This window comes from Mauremys reevesii, linkage group 17 (genome assembly GCF_016161935.1).
Source record: "Mauremys reevesii isolate NIE-2019 linkage group 17, ASM1616193v1, whole genome shotgun sequence".
NCBI classification, from domain to species: Eukaryota; Metazoa; Chordata; order Testudines; family Geoemydidae; genus Mauremys; species Mauremys reevesii.
In genome coordinates, this window is record NC_052639.1 from 9,050,933 (window position 1) to 9,055,807 (window position 4,875).

Genomic DNA, 4,875 nt, shown 5'->3' on the forward strand with positions numbered 1-4,875 from the left:
ATTCTATGCTGAAACTCTGTACTGTACACTTTTTTTTTCTTTGAACGTTATCTTAATAAAATGTTGACTTTTGTTCGAGATCCTGGCTCCCGTTCCTTTGCAAGGCGTGTGCGTTCGCTGCGTGTTTTAGTCTGCTAATACAGCGGGGGGGGGGGGGCGATTGAGCCAGACGCGCTTGCCTGCTGCAGACACGGGTCCAAGGCTGAACCTCGTCCCTCACAAGCTTGAAAGCTTAACTGAAAACTGTTTAAGAAGTGCTCCCGTCTCCGGCACTCAGCTACCCAGCTCCCAATGGGGTCCAAACCCCAAATAGATCCCTTTTACCCTGTAGAAGCTGTAAAATCCTGTGACCAGGGCAGCTGCCTAGCAGCCTGCGCATCTGCCTGCCAGCACGAGAGCGCGTAAGGCACTAATCCGGATAGTGGCGGCTAGGTGGCAGGGGGAGGGTGTGAAGAAGCAGCAGAGTGGCGCAGCGGGAGTGTGCTGGGCCTATAACCCAGAGGTCGATGGATCGAAACCATCCTCTGCTACGCATGCGCTTGTTTCTTTTCCCTCTGGGCCTTCAAGCGAGCCGGTGACCAGCAGAGCACCAAGAGCCTAGGCCATGAGGCAAGAGGTGGCTGAGGCGAAGCGGCCTGCCAGGGAGCTCCCCGGCACCTCTGGCTGCCTGGGCTGAAGGCAAGAGGGAGGCCTAGGCGTGGTGAGGGCCTCCTGTCCTGGAAGGAGGCTGCAGTGCTTCCTGGTCCCCTTTTCCCACCACCCCGGCAGGCTGCTGCGGGAGAACACGAGGGAGGCTCTGGGGGCGCTAGGCAGCGCTGTGTGTGTGGCTGTCAGGGGAAAGAGCCGAGGCTCCCGACTCGACCTGCCATTGACTCGCGTGGCTCTGCGCGGCCGTCAGCCGGGGCGGGGCGGGCTGCGGACGTGACTCAGACTTGGGCCGCATGGCCGTGCTTTCCTGACGAGGCATGAGGCAGGCCAAGAGCTTTGCACAGCGTACAGGGAAGTGGGAGGGAGGCGTCTTTGAGCCGGCGTGTCTCCTCCGCTTCTCCCTTGCCGCTTGGGCGGAGGCGGGAAGGGAGCGAAATGTTCCCGGCTGAAAGTTTTTGTGCTCGGCTTTGAGGATTAAGCCTGAGCCTCCGGCACGGCTGCTGGCAGATGGGTTTCTGAATGGCATCCAGCCCGCTCTTTGGACCACCAGCTGAAAGCACTGAGGCCAAGAGGCAGCAAAATGGGACCTTTGAGGCTCCCCCACAGGCCTCAGGGAAGCAAGGAAGTAGCACGGGCTTCGTGTCATCCCTGGGTGGGCTCAAACCACCATCCTTTCGGTTAACAGCCGAACGCGCTGACCCATTGCGCCACAGAGACACGCCTGCATTGAGCACAAAAGCTCAGCTCAGGGTACGGTATAGCACACGCATGCAGTGGTTAGCCAAGCAACAGCAAGGAACTGGACTGGTATGGAGCGAAAGTTCTGTGGGAAGGAACCGAAAGGAGCAACAGGGCTGTGGTACAGCGCTCGCATACACTTTCTTTGGCCTGTTTTGCTGGAACAGTTAGCAGGGCGAGATTGTTAGTCACAGGTCAGTGGGTGGGTTTCTGCAAATCCTGGACTCTGGAACCAGAGCAGGGTCACGGGGGGGAATGACTTTTGTGGCACACGCACCATCTCTGCAACAAACATTTGCTACCTCACTTCATAACACTACCCCCAGAGCAGCCTTTTACCTTTCAGGGCCAAAATATACCATGAAAGAGATTGCATGGCATAAGCTTAGGGCAAGTGATTTCAACACTGCAGCATTAACAAGAATTCTAAAAAAATTAAAAATGCCTCTGTCTTTACACACCAGGAATAGCAAATGCAAGAACAAAACATACATCAATTTCTATCTCCCACAACATTTTGCTGTTTGGAACCCAGACCCCTTAATGGTGAGTACTTTTCAGGTGAGGGTGAAGCTTTCAGGCCTCAAATGTCAGGTACAGTTACTCTGTCCTTGATGCAAACTAAACAGGAAAATACACTGGATTACTCCTGCTTCCTCTCCCATGATGCTCTGCTCGCACACTTGCTCACGCGGCTCCAGCCCTCCAGTCTGGCCCCTACCCCTGCCTGGTGCACTCCCCTGGCCAGCCCGGGCTCTTCTGCGCTGAGAGCCCGGCCGCCAGCCCCACCAGGGGCCCTTGCCGGGCAAGTCGCCCGGTCCCTGCTGGGGCCTCTGCTGGGCCCGCTCTGCGCGCGGCAGGCGGGCGGGCGGCTGCGTCAGGGGCTGCAGCCCAGCTCAGAAAAGGAGGGGGCCGGACAAAGCTGGAACCTGATTTCAAGAACACTTCAGTGATGCCCGAGAGTCCTAGCCAGGTCCAGTCCCAGGAATGATCAAACCTGAGATTTAAATCGGTTCAATTAAATGCTCTGCCGGTGCCCCTGACTCCCTGCCCGCAGCCCCTGCTATCCCAGCCCTGAGCTACCAGTCAGCGCTCTGCCTGTGCCTCTCACTCCCAGACCACAGCTCTGGCTTGTCGCTGGGGCGCTGGGCAATGCGGTGGAAGTGCTCTATACACAGCCAGTCCGGATTCTGCAGGAGTTTCCTTTCTCTGAGCAGGCTGTCTGCAGGGCAAGAAGCTTATGCAGCTTCAACCTTCCTGGGTCTGACCCTTGAGCATTCAGTATCCCTGTCCCACCAGCCGCATCCTGCTGTGCGACTGCACATGGCTAAGCAAAGAGAATGAGCCCCCAATCCCCCCTGTGCTTTGGGGGCCAGGTTTGCTGTGGGAATTCTGTAGTTCAGATGACTTCACACCTGGGCATTGTGATTCTCTGGCATTAGGGCATTACTGTGCTGATGGCTGAGTGATTAAGGTGTTGGAGTCAAAATCCAATAGGGTTCCCCTGTGCAGGTTGGAATCTTGCTCACAATGAGGCCTGTGTTTTAGCCAGTCTCTCACCGGGGCAATACCTCTGTACAACCCCCCGAGACACTCTCAATTCTCTTCCCACCCCAAGTAAATCCTGTTCTGCTCCTTTCATAGAGATGCCTGGGACACCACCTCACACTGTGTCCCTGAGGGGTCAGGCAAACTCTCAGCACCTGAACCATCTGCTACTCACCTGGTGCCCTATAGATCAGCCATAGCCCTGGTTCTGCTCCTCTCTCTAGAGTGCGAAAGGAGCCAAGTCAGCGACTCCATGGGAGCCATTTCCCCACAGGAAGTGCATTGAGTGCCCCTGTGGTGCTGGGGGGCTGGTGCTGCTGCTGCCTGTAGGGCTGGCAGGGGGGCTGATGTCTGCACAGACTCTCAGCTGCCAGGCCGGAGGGGGCACTTGGGACCTTACCAGACTGGCTCAGTGAAGACGGGGGGTTGACAGAGCAATACAGACGCTCTCCAGAGCATGGAGCAGCAGCCGCCCATGCAGCCAGGCAATGAGCATTTCCCACAGCCTGGAGCCGAGGGGGAGGCGGCAGCTGCTGCTCCAGCTCCTCGGGGACAGACCCTGTCAGCCAACAGTCACTTCTTACTCCCCACAGCTAAGGGCGTCGGGTTCCTCCAGTGGGGATGTGGAGCAGCCGTTCGTTTTCCTGTTCGCACTCCTCTGCGGTGTGAAAATCGGGGAGGGGAGGCAGAAGCCCCACTTCCCTCCCGAAATGACGCCCAGTGGGGGAAGCCAGGACAATAGGGTGGGGCGGCAGGTGGTGGCCAGACTCTCACTGCCAGGGTCTAGTCTAGCTCAGGGTCCAGCTCAACTTCCTCCCCGTGCCACTGGCCCCCAGTCCCCTTCCACCACCAGGTCAACCCGGGCACTAGGGCAGGAACCGGGTGAGGCAGCAAGTCAAGCTGAGCAAGGCAGGCAAAAGCGAGTCTTGTCTTCATGGGCCACTCACAATGACGTCCTTTTTATGTGCAACGGCTGCAAAAAACTCCCGGAAAGAGAAGCAACAGGCCAAAATATAGCAACATAGCTGCCAAAGTAGCTCACTTGGGAGAGTATTAGGCTGAAGATCTAAAGGTTGTTTGGTCAATCCCAGACTTTGGCAGGCCCTTTCATCCCTTTTTGTACAGTGGTGGTTTGTCTTCTGGGAGCACAGGGGTGCCTGCACTCCAAGGTGAGTCTCTGAGCTTGGGCTCTGCAATAGGAAAAAACAACTGTGTGCTGTTGGCCTGACCTTTTCCAATGAGGATGGGAGCTGTCTCTCCTACATGAGTTATTGGTGGACCCAATATGGCAGGAAGAGAGTGAGGCAGGGTGGCCCTCAGGAATGGTGCCAGAGGGGGTGCCGGGCAGGGATTGGGGATGAAAAGTCCTCTGTGCAGCTGAGCAAGGGCAGTGCCCTGGAAGGGGCATCTGTGAAAATGGCCATTTGGAAGGTGGAAGGGATTTGGGGGCCCAGGAGGAGGCACTTGATGTTCATTGCCTTGGAGCAGCTGGGCTTGGACATGGTGGGTGTTCAGGAAATGCACATTAACAACTCTAGGGTAGCTTGATGGGCAGAGGGTGATTGGTGGAAGGGCCCATCTCTCTGGTCCTCCAGGCCAGTGAAGAATGATGGGGTTGGAGTCTTGTTCTTCACATTCATGGTGCGAGTACAGAAGGCGCTGGAGCTCCAACCAGGGAGGGCATTACTGGTGGGCTTTGTGCTCTGTAGCACTGGTTCTGGCTATATTAGTGTGTATGGCCCCCAGTTAAGGCGTGAAAGGAAAGTTCTATGAAGGAACTGGCTCCCTTCCTCTAGACTGTTTGGTGTTGATCAGGATTTCAATTCCCTGACCCAGGGCAGAGGATATTGGAAGCTGAACATCCAGAGCTTGCAAGATAAAGGAGCAGAGGGGGAGGCCTGATGGTGTTGGCAGAACGGGAAAGCATCAGAGGGTTCTATG

The 4,875-nt window shown here is 56.5% G+C and overlaps 1 non-coding gene across 1 annotated transcript; it reads right to left on the reverse strand.

The window, feature by feature from the left end:
* Positions 1-1,291: 1,291 nt before the first annotated feature.
* TRNAN-GUU lies at positions 1,292-1,365 on the reverse strand. Its single transcript has one exon. It is a non-coding gene; the product is annotated as a tRNA-Asn (tRNA).
* Between the last annotated feature and the right edge of the window lie 3,510 nt (positions 1,366-4,875).